The sequence below is a fragment of the Oratosquilla oratoria genome, chromosome 29 (assembly GCF_046742065.1).
Source record: "Oratosquilla oratoria isolate Oo_2021 chromosome 29, ASM4674206v1, whole genome shotgun sequence".
Taxonomy (NCBI): Eukaryota; Metazoa; Arthropoda; class Malacostraca; order Stomatopoda; family Squillidae; genus Oratosquilla; species Oratosquilla oratoria.
Window position 1 is genome coordinate 45,206,085 of NC_134805.1, and position 15,165 is coordinate 45,221,249.

At 40.1% G+C, this 15,165-nt stretch overlaps 1 protein-coding gene across 7 annotated transcripts in view; it reads right to left on the reverse strand.

Annotated features, from left to right (window-relative positions):
• The window catches only part of LOC143040761 (semaphorin-1A-like), a 666,238-nt gene that overhangs the window by 581,537 nt on the left and 69,536 nt on the right, over window positions 1-15,165 (reverse strand). Inside the window, exon 2 of one of the 7 annotated variants that reach the window (XM_076212167.1) lies at window positions 14,036-14,095. The exons of the other annotated variants lie outside the window; for them this stretch is intronic. The gene's annotated coding sequence lies outside the window, so the exon portion shown is untranslated. The remainder of the gene's footprint in view (window positions 1-14,035; window positions 14,096-15,165) is intronic. 7 annotated transcript variants of the gene reach the window in all.

Here is a 15,165-nt window from a genome sequence, read left to right on the forward strand (position 1 = left end):
AAATCCCGATATAAAAAAGTGTGCGAATGTGTGTGTGTGTGTGTGTGTGTGTGTGTGTGTGTGTATAAGATACGCACACAACAACATATAAATTAAGCAATGCGCGTTTATGGCAACACGCCTAGCGTGTGAGGGACCACCCACACTCACTCATCCACACACACACACACACACACACACATATTGGCCAATCCTTACACACATGTACAACATACCGTAATTATTCTATTAGTTTAACATTACATAAACATCGAATGATTTATAGATACAAATTTTTACACTTTGTATTACAGTTAGTGAAGACTGCGCCCTCGGAGTTAACTTTGCACGCGACCAATGAGTAATATTAATACGTTAATAATTCAAAATTCCTCTTCTCAAAATTAATATGAAGCTTGGATGGCGGGCACATTATATTGACCACAAACTTTAGAAACAACGCTCAGCCGTTATACTGTGAAACAATGCCTATACAATTGGGGAATTTCTGGAGTTTGTAATCTCCGATGTTTGGAACAAAAACACCTTTCGGAAATTTACCAGAATATCAAAGTGCTTTTGGCATCCAGAATTTTCTACATTTCGGAAATGTATCTCCGAATATCAGATACTTCTTGATCTTTAATATTCCCAATGGAAAGACGTGTCTACGTATCAGTCATGTATGCTATCGAACAACACGTGCATTTATTTATGTATTTTAATTGTTATTTACATTGTTATAGTTTTAATTTATTATTAATATGATTTTTTTTTTTTTTTTTTTTTTGCATCCGACCTAGATATGGATCAAAAGGTCTCCTGTCGGCATGCTTTGCCTTTGTAATCCTTTGTAAAAAAAGTGGTCGGCTCGTAGATCAGAATTCGATAGTTCTACCTGGTGGATTTTTTACGTCTGTAATAACGTGTATCAAGACATTGAAACTCTTCAAAGTTCACTACTGAAAGCCCTTTACCAATATCTTCCATGAGTCGTAAGATGGTCTCAACCTATGCCACATCACTCCTGCAAACTTCTCTATCAGTACATAAGCAAGTGGTGCATCTTTCACATGAATGTGATGGAGTTCCTTTAAAACTCCTTGGGAAAAAAAAAATGAAATTTCAACCATGCAATTAATCGAAAACAACTAAATTTAAACAGAAACAATGTTAACAACGAGAAATATTTTCCCCTTCTATCCTACATACTTCAATGAAGCACGTTACAATTTTAAATTTAGCTTATGCCAGACGATTTAATTCTGCTAACGGGTGGACGGAGACCTTGGCATTTTCCTTAGTTTCCACCCCAAACCGGAGTCCCCCCCCCTTTGCTACGTCACCTATAACCGATTTTCACCTCAAATCCAACCAAATCCCTTCTTTTCCCTGACCCCTCCCCTCCCCTCCTCCCTCTCCATGAGATCAAGGAATAAGAAAAGAGCGACTAAGCGAGAGGGAAGGTCGGGAGATGAAAGAGAGCGAGAGGGGATGGAAAGAATTAAGAAAGGTAAAGAGGATGAAGGACAGTGGCAAGGAGGCAAGGTGGGGGGGAGGATGACGGTGTTGAGAAGAGGAGACGGTGGAGGCTGGGGTGGCGAACCAAGCGAAGAATTGGCAGGGATATACCGGTATTTCTGGAATACATGTGATAGACTTTGTAGGGTTGTTCTCCGTAGTGTACATGATACAAAAGCATTAAATGTGTACGAAATTACGCAGTCGGTCTGAGAATGTTGAGCCAATTGCTTAGAGAAAGTAAACTAAAAATGTGCGTGTATGCAAGTTCGTTGTATTCGCACTCTATAATAGAATAGTTCAACGGTAAATCACTTGGAAAATATATCGAAGTATTGTACATAGGGGTAATAAGTGTGCTGAGAACAATTCAAATGAAAGTGATTTCATATTTACTATGGGCAAGCGATAGATGTGGATGGAAATGTAACTTAATGGGGGTGTAAATGACAACTGTTACTTTGCGCATGCGCAAGAAGAGTAGCTACTTAAATTTCGCCATTCCCTCTTCCCGCCCCCACCCGATCCCTCCCAAGCGTGTACCCCCCGACTTCTACATGGAATCTCCCGCCTCTATACTCCCGCAAATTCTCCCATTCTAGCCTCCCTATTCATCGTCACTAGGGCTCCACCGTAAGCACTAATCCTCCTTTTCACCCTCAATTGGCCCTTGGCAAAGCTCATGTATCTGCCGTGCCCGTAGTCTTTCAAACTAAGATTAATCTTTTATATTCACAGCGCAACTTCTTCAACTTCGTAGCCGGCCAGGAACCATTTTCCAACTTTTCATCGACATAAAACTTGATAATCCTGCTTGTATTCTCTCCGCCCTCACACAACTTACACTTTCACCATTAACAGAAGATAGAATATGTTCCCTCTTGCATCGTCCATCAAACCACATTGTCACCGTTTCGCATCACTGCGTCCGGTTTCTTCCATATTAACACACACACACACACACACACACACACACACACACACACACACACACACAAACCTGGGATTGTTGTTTACGGAAATCATGTCCCTGACAAATATATCAAAATCGTGTGTGAAAAACAGACTTCTGTCGAACTTAAAAGTAACTTCTCACTCCATGGAGAAATAGATGATGAAAAATATGAATAAATAAACCAAACAAATCAAAGAATGCTTGATCCACCCAAAACTGGAATATGCAGTGGTAGTTGTTTCAGTATAAATATATAAACACGATTGAGGGAATACCAACTGCGACTAAATTGATTTCTATCCTTACAGACAAAATGCACGAAATGGGAGCTGCCATCATTAAAACAAAGGAGAGAATGAAGTGACTAGTTAATAGTGTTCATGTCACTGGAGGAAACAGGTAAAACAAAAAGACAAAACTAACTCATAAACTGGAGGGAGAACAACGAAGTCATGGGAACCAATGGGCAATAAAAAAGTAAATAAATAATAAATATATAAATAAAAAAAAAAAAGTCTAAAGGACGTCTACATTTTACCTCTCGATGCATGGACTGGGATAGCTTACAAAGTCAAGCCCAAGCTAAACCCATTAGCGATTTCTAAACGTAGGTGACAGTTGAAAAAAGAAGAGACGAGACATCAAGTATTGCTCCTTTCCTGAATATTACAATCACGAATGCATGTTCCTTCACGTACAAACAAAACCCATAAAAATATATTTCGTTCTCCGTCTTTTAATTCTTTGAGAACGCTTTTCAAATCCTAAAGCCTATTGATGACTCGAACAATGAAATCCTTGAATTATGAAGATAGCTTTACTGAAAACTTCCACCGCTCTTGGTCTATTGATTTCCCAGAAATTACCAACTTTCCAGTGACGTGTGGGTTCATGGACTGCTCTATTTAAACCAAATCATGGATACAACGAAAGCCACTAAATATTCGTTAGTGGAGTCCGAAATTAAAATTTAAAATTCCGAAGTCATAACAATCCATGATGAAGTTACTGACATATTCACGTTGATATGCATGTCCTGTGACATTTCCCGGTTGGCAACAAATATTAAAAAAGTCGAAAATACCAATATGTGTGTGTGTGTGTTTGTTTGTTTGTGTGTGTGTATGCGGGCGGTTTCCTAAGCACAAAAAGACTCATGTTAAATTCAATCATCAAATACAAAACCACAAATTAAAAGCATATTCGTTACTTTCGAGATAATTGAATGAGCAACGCAATGATTATATTACTTTTTAATGCATATTCTTACTAAAAACACACCAAATTTAAATTAAAATCAAGTCCCTTTACAAGGTTCAATGGGGCCACAGCGAGATAATAAAAATGACTATTTTCATTCATAAAATTCGCCCAAAAACAACTGGGCGAGGAGTTCCCCGGAAACACATTATACCCATTTGGCCGTGGCCATTTATGCGTGGTCGTGACTAAACAGTTGCAAACTGTTGTGCATGCCTGGAACATGAACGGAGACGGCGGGGGGGAGAGGAAGGTGGGGGGGGGGAGTCAGCGGGCGGGAAGCCGGGTTGGCCCGTGTAGTACAGTATAGTAAAGCGACGCGCCAAGCAACCGTTGAATTTTCTCCGAGAGAAAGTTCCGTTGCCGCGAGGTCTGATAAGAGAAAGTGCACGTATACATACGCCGAATGTTTGTAATGCAACCCACGATCGCTACTGGAGTCTAGTACGAGAACGACCTGGTTCCTAGCAAATGGCATGGAGAAAACAAAAACACACTAATGCATCTAAAAGAAGGTTGCAGGCAATGCATCACAATGGCGCTGGCCTACTGTCAATTTATGAATCATATAAATCAGGAGTTGTGGACCAAGTCGGCATAATGACAGAGCTGGACTTGAAAATACTACTGCCCAGCTTCCGAATTTTGCACACAGAAATGAGACAGTCAGATTAATTAAAGCCGCCACAAACCGAGTACAAATTCTGCACACGACGACGTGCACGCGCGCGCACGCACGTATCAGTAATAATGCATTAACATGTGGGGCTGTGATATAAATGTGATTCCCTGGATCAAAGCGCGTCTGAACAGAAAGCCCTGGTTTAATATATTAGCCTGAGGAATATCTACCTTCCACCTTCCATTTATTTTTACTCTGGGTAATTCCTAAGGATTTTTTAAAATGAATGTACCTGGTAATTTCTTTACCTTTATGTGTTTGAACATTTCTTTTATTAAACCGTTATTTATATTATGTATATGTGTTTAATTCGTGTTAATTGTGAGTCTGGATCCAAATGTTTGTTATTCATCGTACACACTGGCGCGCAATATAGTTTCTAGGTTATGTGCACTTTCTTCAGATATATCTACATTGGCAACTCTCGGTGCCTGGCATCGCGTTTCTTCCTTGTCGAGTAGTGTTTCTTTCGCAACAAATTATTCAATTCAAATGCTGCCCCTCTGAAAAAACAATGTAGCTTCAAAGCGGCCCAACCGACATGTGCAGGAGGCGCATCCCAAATGGGCAACTCCATATCTAACGTTGACTCCGCAAGCAAAAAACAAAGGCTTGGGAACATATAGTTCACAGACACACCCACTAACCCATGTAAGCAAACAACATTTTTTTTTCCCACCAGAGCCAAATTGTAGTCTGATTTTACATTTTGAAATATCTAAGTAACATCATAGTCTGAATATAAATTTCAATCTATTAATAAAGTTCACAAAAAGTTAAAATGCTCTTAGCCTACATTCATATTTTAAAATATGTTCACAAACAAAAACCAAATGTTTTTAATATGAATATACATTTTAAATTTATATCAAATTTCACAAAGGGCCAACAAAATGCCCTTGGATTGAATTTACATTTTAAAATAATACCAGAGCGACTTGGGATGTAAAGAACTTGGTCTCCGGCGAAGCCCACGTGATCGATGACGTAGGCTCAGTGTAACCGTTTGTCAACCGCCAACGAACAATTGATTTCCCGCCAATGCAAGAGAAATATATGATTAGGCTTTACTGGAAACTCCCGAAACAAATGTTATTGCCCAGATATACAACTCGTTGTTAAACTAGCATTATAATGAATCAGATCTGGCGTGTGTGGACTGATGTAGTCAATTATATAATTTCACATTATTTTCAAGCGTGTATTATTATGTATCAGTATTATTCTTTTTCATTTTAATACTACGCTAATGAAAGAGGCGAGTGCATATCACGGCGGCTTTATAGTTACCTGATTTATCTGAGGTGTTGTGTTACTTGTATAAAGGAATTCTTTGATGCTAGCTTGCAAATGACCAAACAACATACGCCGACAACTGCATTCGCTTTGACGTATATGCGTATTGACAAGCGAGGCGAGAGTTCCATGTTATCTTCAGCTAATATATCCGCGGTCTTGCTTTCACCCCCAAGGGTTTGATCCCATTCTCATGTTACATTGTAATACACACGTTACTAATGTTATCATACCTGGAAATGCAGGCAAATAGCTTCGATTGGTTTATATTTAAAAGTAAGTATAGTACAAGAACTTTTTCAAAAATATCTCCGATTAAACATATATCACACACGAATGGCTGATTCCACTGACAGAGTCTGAATGAAGAAAAATGTGGAATAAACGATAGTATATTTATGAATACTTCCTCCTTAATCTACACATACTCGTAACTCTGTCACCCGCGATTATGACGACATGACGTCATGACTTCACCTGTCCCAGTACATAAAAGATGCCTTAAACCACAATATTTGCCTCGTAATGCAACTTTCAAGACAACATCATATCTCTAAATGTTGGTACAAGAGCCATGTCCATCCATGCTGCCTCCACCTATCATCTATCACCAACATTCCATAGCCACCTAACACCAAAGCATATCACCGCATCAACACCACCACCGCCGCCGCCACGCTAGTATCCATCAGATATTTTGCCCTTGTCCCCCAAGATTTTGCTCCTGTGCTGGTTCCAATACATCTCTACGTTTGGAATTTGTGAGACGACGTGATGGATTTTCAATTTCACGACCAAGTTGGGCCTGGTCCGGTTTTATGGTGTGTGCGTGTATGTGCATATGCGTGTTTGTTTGTTTGTTTGTTTGTTTGTGTGTGTGCATAATTGTGCACGTATGTGATTCTTGGATCACATGTTCTCATAATCGACAGTTATTACCCTCCGGGTAATGCTGTGGCCTCACACACATACACCTCGTTGCCTTGCTCATGGTGAATAGTAATTGTTGATAGTATCAGTGAAAACTCATCACTCCAGGAGCGTAGTTTAATTCCGGGACCTTACGTGTGGGAGGTATCAACGCTATCCACTAAATCATTGACAACCTGTCTGTTTCTATAATCACATTACGCTATTTATAATACAGTACGTGTGTGATCCTTCTGTTAAAACAATTTCACATGATTTTATACTATATATCTATACCATGAGGGGGTGATCATAATGTAACATACCCGCACGTCCGCTATAAAATACACCTGTCTATTACTGCTAATTAGTTACATTCGAAGCTGCAATTGCCACATAAAAGGACATAACAGGTAGATCCACTACTTTACAATTCCTCTAACAAAGTGAAAACATAATCTATTTTGAATAACGTCCCACAAGTGAATGACACAAACCATCTTGGCCCACCTGAGTTCCATTAGCATCGTAATTACCGTCTTGTTTGAGTAATTAAGTCGAAGTAATAGCAAGTGGCAGGGACCGAACTTGCTTCCGTTCTTGTTCGCACAGCGAGGGGGCCTACGTCAGGATGCGCTTCGTAGTTGTTCAAGTTTCCAGGGGTTTTATATATATACATACATATATATATATATATATATATATATATATATATATATATATAGAGAGAGAGAGAGAGAGAGAGAGAGAGAGATAAATGCGCCTTGTCGTTTCCACGCGCGCGAGCAGTTCAAAGGACAGTCTTCTCGAGGTTCCTTTTCCCCTTTCTCTGCCAATAACTGACGACACTATTCTGCTCCAAAGATCACCTGTACCGAAATGGGACCTCGCTCAACTGCGACATCTTGTTACCTTGCGGTCACACCTCAACTGAATAAAATCGTCTGGCATTAGCCTGAACGTAAATCTGCGAGTTCTACCACCACTCTAACGTTATATTAGTATGTCTGGATACGCATGTAATCGCGATACGTTTTGAATTTTGCGATTTCCCTTCCGCAAGACTCCTGCCGTTTCATCTTGATCATGAATGTACAGTATCTAGCTTGTGAGAGAAACGCATCACCGCAACAACAGTAATAATAATAATAATAAATCTCCACTTCTCACCGATGAGTTTGCAATGACAGGAAGACTTAAATGGATTGGTGGAGGCGATCGAACAGCGAATTCCCGTGCTACAGGAATAAACTAGTAATTACATGAATTACCTAGCCCGCCCATGGGAATTCCACGTACATGACCAATTAAGCGACATATTAAGTCTAACGGCGAATATAGGAAGTTGAATTGACATTATCGTTAAACAATATTTATATAAATTGAAAATATTGAACGTTTTTGGTGACAATGTTCCAAGATATCAAATTCTACCTTCGCCATGATAAGTGCGCAAGTCAATTTTTCAAGATCCATTATCACACTTTTTTTACTATATTGATCCCCCTTTTTTTTGCTATACTACCCTTGACATACTTCGTGTCACCTAATACCCTCTTTTACTTATACATATACCAATATATATTCATCTATTCATTCGTTTACTGACTCACTTATTCCATGTGCCTATCTTTACGAGCGGCCTCGTTTCGAATAAAAAAGACTATTGATTTCATTGTCCCCGTTCCATTATATAGTTCACTTGCATTCATTTGTGGGCCTGAGCGTCCAGCCGACAGAACGTCCACGGGTGAGCACCTCGCAGTAAACATCAGGAAACACCGGGCCGACGAGTTTGATTAGTTGGACAGACCGACATGACGTAAAACGATCATTCAGATTGATGAATTCCCTCCCCGTGGACGCGACGCGCCTCTAGCCCACCACCAACTCGGTGGGGGTTGTGAGACGTCGCATCTGGCAACCGTGCGAATGACAACGGCGACCGGGTGACGTTAGGGTACACGAGTCAACGGATAGGTTGGATTCCGAGCTTAGGGATGGATTTCGTCTTACGCTGGAGGATTTCAGTTGGAATCCAAGCCTAGGGAAGCCTAATGCAATCGCGAGACGTTCAATGTTATTTGGGATATATGATTTGAGAAAGTGGCATAGGCTCTGCCTATTGTATTCATATCTGGTTAGCAATATGCTCTTGTAGATTCAGATAAATGCGAAGTTAGAATTTCTGTATGTGTGTATGTACATGCGTGTTAGCGTGAATGTTCTAGAACTTCCTAATTGCCATTTGTACCTATTAAGTAATTATCAAATTATTTGTAATGCGAAAGTTGAGTGAATGGGATATAGATCTTTATTACTGTCAATTTAAGTTGTTGTGTAACTGAAAGGTGTATGAATGTAATTTCAGTGCGCGAGTGAATAATCAAAATAATTGTAGAAAATAAGTCATTAACAACTGTTTTGGGGCACGCTACCCAAGCCTATAGTCATACGCATCAGTTTCTTACAGAAGGTCTTGCTGTAGCTCCATTTGTGATTGTGGGAATTTCTCTACACGGTAAGGCTGGAGTTACGTGAAACCACTTATTATAGGACGAACGAATGCACAAATTGGACTGCAAGCTTTTTATCGACTAATGTAACCCTACCTTTACGTGGGAACTTAAGTTCGCGTGTCCCAACTTCTGTGGATTCGGGCGTTTACGAGCCACCCCTCACCCAAAAACAATCACTTCCTGAAGCTTGTAAAGAGTGACATAATCTATCGGTTTTTCGATTCCAGTGTGTGTGTGTATATATATATATATACATAAATACATATATATATATATATATATATATATATATATATATATATATATATATACATATATACATATATATATATATATATATATATATATATATATATATATTACAGGTGAAAAATGTAATCACACATTTGTCAATAACGTAGAAACCACTGTTGGAGTAGAAAAGACTGGAAACAGGGAATCTATATATTTCGATTGCAAACTGCAATCCTCTACTGAAGAGGATTGTAGTTTGTAATCGAAATATATAGATTCCCCGTTTCCAGTCTTTTCTACTCCAACAGTGGTTTCTACGTTATATATATATATATATATATATATATATATATATATCTACATATATATATATATATATATATATATATATATATATATATAATCTAAAACAATTGCGCGGTATTTAGTGTTCACGTGGTTGTACACCCATAATGTACAACCACGCAGTATATTTCCGTGCACAAAGTGTAGAAATGATTACACAGCCAGCGTTCAAACCTTGACTACAATTTAGTGTTTTACCTATCCGCCCGCAGATGGTACCTGGATAGGATCATACGACCGTGTTTTAAATGTCTGATAATTCGATTTTTTTTATAGAAATATGGTGAATGTAGAACTATCCTGCGTGCGGTGAGGGAAGCCACAAGACCCAGCAAACTTTAAAACCCCAGCTGCACCAGGTTCCGTGTCATTGCAGCTGAACCAATAGCGTGATTCCTCTCCCAGCTGCACTTGCAGCACAACGGAAACGTAAACAAACCCGGGGACCCCCCCCACCCCCTCCCTATCCTCCGGTTGGGCCTTCGCGATCACTCCCCACCTCTTCCGCTCTCCCTCCTTCGCCACCCGCCGCAGTTGCACAATACAGTTTCATTCATTCAGTTTCTGGGCGCGCGAGGTAGGAACCAGTGATTAATCTTGAACTGGAAGGCGGTGCTTAGCGTTGATCCCTCCAGCTGAGGTCACGCCATTTCACACCATATGGACGGATCCAAAACTTCCGCGTTGGCGGAAATTATATTTATTCATTTATTTTTGTAAAACGGAAACGACCACTCGTACATACACGAGAGCGCGCGCACACGCACTCACGCAGACAGAAAAGAGGAACTAACAATACAAAAATGTTCCTACGAAATCAAACTAGAGTAAGAAATAAAAATTTGACTTAAATCAGAGTGAAAACAAACTGTATACTTATACCGGTATCTAAACTACCAAGGGAACCTGGACGTATGATGAAAAAAAAAAAAAAAAAAAAAAAAAAAAAAAAGTGGAGGGTGAGGTACTACCTGGATCCCATCTGGCATCATATCGCTTCGCATGGCCACCTGGGCAGCTTGGCATCCCACGGTTCCCACCTGGCCAGGACCTCACCACAACCCGCCTTATGACTGATAAGAACGCATTCGGCCTGGCAGAAGCCTAACCCCTTTCCTTTTTTTTTTTTTTTTTTTTTTTTTTTTTTTTTTTTGACTGGTGGGCCATGGTGCTCTTATACGCTAGGTGGTCGTCAGACGATTTTATTCACATTCATCCCACGCCCTCACACCCCACGATCCTCCATTTGTACAAGCTACACACCATTTCGCTTCGAACATGGCGTCAGGATGTTCCATTCGTCTCTGGGCTGGTCTCCATGCTGAATGTTAAGAGCAACTTAATGAATTGGTGTCAGGCAATTTTATTAAACTTAGTGGGGCAGGGAGCCCGGTTTAAAGGGAGCATAACGTTCACAAGGAGAGAGCCACGGCAACTGACGTGGTCTACCGGAAACTTGTTTCACTGTTCCAGCGCAATGTTCCGGAACTTCTGTTCCTCCCGTTCTGGATTCGTTACGGCCCAATATCTGGGTCGTTTCTCAAAATAACGCCAGAGGAGAGAGTCGGGAAGGATGCCGAAATTTTCAAACGACTGTCCTTGGCAAGGCGCGCCAATTCCTAACGGATTTTCTCCAACCGTCAGTCTATCGTTTTTCATTAGCCGGGAGGGCTTAATTCGATATATTCCTCACCCATTTTCCGGAAGATCCCCGGCTCGTCTCTTCGCTGCTGCTGGTTCCTCTGGAGCTGTAATCCTTCTTTTCCACTTCCCAATGATTCTCTCCTGGATTTTCATTAAACATGTTTTTCCCCTACGTTCCCCTGCATGTACTTTTCACACCTGTTTTTGTGAGCGGTGCAGTCTTGATATCAGTGTTACTAACTTCACCAACAGATGTTTATTTCCATGTATGGGTGTAATGACTGCATATTTTAAGAGGCTTTGTTACATCCCTAAGGATCAGAGTTACGGATCATTCTTTTACGATTGGAGTATGGTTTCCACCCAAAAAAGAATGCTGATAATCTGACTTATTATCTCTCCGATCTGCCTCTCCTTATCATTTCTATGAAGTCCCCTCTTCAATAAGATATTGACCCCAAGAATAGAGGAACTGACAACTGTTGACGAAAAAATTCTCTTTCTCTGATTCTCTTCTTCACCCTCCATCTTAATTCCTTCTAATCCACTTTCCTAGTATTCCTCACCCATCCCCTTCAACGTCACCGGCACTTCTTCAGACTTAACGGTCTATTGCCATCAGAAAAACAGGCTGGCGTCTCTGCAGGCCTGTCAACAGACCCACTCTAGACACTCGCTCCTGCCAAGAGCCTTCTGAAAAAAGAAAGTTCTTGAACTTTTCGTCTGAATTTAAGGCCAATGCTACTACTGTAGAGTCTGTTCTTGCCATCATGGGAAGAAACCTCCTCAGATGGTATGGGCACGCACTTATGATGCCAAAATCCAGAAACACAAAAAGAATGTATGCTATAACTGGAAACCAAGCACAAAGACCAACTGGCAGGCTTAGAAAACAATGGAGGGACCAGATTAAGGAAATAATTTATAAAGAGGAGGGAAAATTGTAAGGAAAATCACGGATATGGCCCAAAATGCACTACAATAGAAGGCACTATTCAAGAGGCTGAACGTAAGAACATAAGGTTTGAAGAGAATGCAAGAGGTCTGCACTTGGCCTACAGGTGTCCGTGTGAGGTGAGAAGCTACTGATGAAGTGTCAAGACGACCACTCTCGCGCTCCTGCAGAAGATTTTCTGAAGAAGTAAGAAGCAGCAGAACCCCTGAGTAAACACAATATGTGCACAGATCTCTAACAGTTTCATTTTCATTTGAACTCTGCATTTCTTCCAAGAACTGAGGCTTCCATAATAATGCCTCTTGAAGAACATAAACTTAGACAACGGAAGATACAAATTAAAGAGAATATATATATACATATATATATATATATATATATATATATATATATTCAATAAACAAAGTGAAATAAATATAACAACAAAAAATATAAAATAAAATTAATCATTGTATATACAAATAGTTTGTAGATAAAATCGAAACCTGAAAATGGTATATGGGTGATGTTTGGAGATGATGGTGTGGGAACGCGCGTTGCGGTAGAGCACGTAGCCGCCCATGGCCACTAAAGGCAAAGCCAAGCCCCCCGCGAAGCCGAGACTGGCAGAGCCCGTGGCTCGTGAAATAAAAAGTATATATATGTATATATATATATACATATATATATATATACACATACACACACACACACACACACACACATATTATATATATATATATATATATATATATATATATATATATATATATACTGTGGCAGACTGAAGGAGCTAACAGCCAAGGGCTACACCGGTCAGGTATAAAACTCAAGAATAAAATCCAGAGCCGTGGCTTTCCCTTTCCACCTTTCTCATATATATATATATATATATATATATATATATATATATATATATATTATATATATATATATATATATATAATATATACAGTATACACACGCACATATATATGTATAATAGAATTAATGACAATAAATAAAAAACAAAATAAATAAATTCACTCTATTCGCTTGGCTGGTTCTTTCCAGTCATACAACTAGAAGAAAGTAGTGAAATGTGAAATACTATGGCCCAGTAACCTCAGTAACAGCTATTCCATGCTCATGTTCTCAATTCAGCGTCTGCCGTGAACGTTTTATCAATAACTTTACCGACCATTGACAACTTTCGAATACATTATTGTTATTTTTTAATGAATGAAAACCTTTCGGTCCATAGCAAGATCTGATGCAGAAAGAAATAAAAGAAATAAACGAATAAATACTAAATAAATGAATTAAGCAAACATGGTAACACCATAATATTCTACTGCCTTCACCTTTATAACCATCGCTATGGGGGTCAACTCTAGGGTGCGATATTCTCCGCGAGGATGGAAACGCTATCTAAAAGGAAATATTAATTCGCCCGATACACATCTCGTCTTTAACATCGGAGACGAGAGAAGGAAAAATACTGTGCAGGTAGCGTGGCAGACGGGGCCAATTGTGTATCTCACGGGAGAAGTCTTTGTTCATCAGTGGACTTCAAATAGACCAGTTTTGATGTCGAGCGGTTTTCTTCAGCTGTGGGGGAATCTTGTGTCACGATGATGAAGGTAAATGATAATAATAATCTATTAATAAGAGTGTACATAGATAATGATCACACAGACTAAATAATGTCTTATTAATAAGACTAAACTGAGAGAACATCCAATACACCTTCGCAACAAACAAAACTCCTACATTACCAGTGCAAGGACCAACGCCCGGGGAATGCCAAAGGCTCTGCAGCAAGTCTCAGCTTTTACCTGCAAATCAAAAAAGAGAAAACACTCATGACTACATCTGGCATTAAATTCAAGTGTCGAGACAATGATATCATCACTGAAAAAGAAAAAAAAAGAGCCATCCGGCAGGTCCGTGTTTTTTTTTATTCATTTTTTCTTCTACCCACTTTTTTCTTTTCGATTCTGCAGAAACGTTGTGGATTTTGTTTTGACTAGCTCTAGGTGATTTTATTCAGCTTGGAGGAGCGTCTAGGAAAGACAAGAGTTAGAAAATTTTTCTTGGTTAAGTCCATTCTAGACGGGATTACACGGGGATTCATTTGGCGAAAAGGACCTTCGCCAGGTTAAAACAAACGGGCTCTCTTAGTCGCCGGTTCGAATCCCGCATTTCTCTCCGATTCCCAGAATCAACAGTTCCCTCTCCAAACAGTCCAATAGCAGTAAGCTCCTTAGCGCCTCCAGGGGTATGCTCATCAGCTGTTGACAGTATACAGGTAGGGAAGGGACCTCATGAGCGTGGCTCTATCGCTGTACATTGCAAATAGTTCTGCCACATTGCTTCTGGCCCGGGTAGTGGGCGGGAGCCAGGGATGTCCCTTCATCCACGAGGGGCTAAGATGCGAGGGAAACAATGCGTGGCTACCTTATAAGGGAGAAGAGGCTCTTTGTCTACAGATGGATAGTCCATCTGTACACCAAAGGTTTTTCCCTTATAAGGAAGTAACCAATCAAAAGACACATACCCATTCCCTTCCATCCACCATCCTTCCTTCCTTAGCTCCTCGTGGATAACGGGTCACTCCTGTCTCCCGCCGACTGCCTTGGGTCAGAAGCAATGCAGCAATACACATAACATCCACAGCAAAGCCGTTTTATTTAACCGGCGATAACCACCCCTCCCCCTCTCCGTCCCCTCATGCGGAAAATAGAGAAGACGGGGAGAAATCCCTTCGGGGTGGATGGATAGTAAATAATTAAATACATGAAAGGCAAGTGGGGATAGCAAACAGACTGGTGAGGGTATTCGGCTGACCCTTACAGTGAAGGACATTTGATACGGAACAAAAACAAAGGAATTTCCAGCAAGTTTT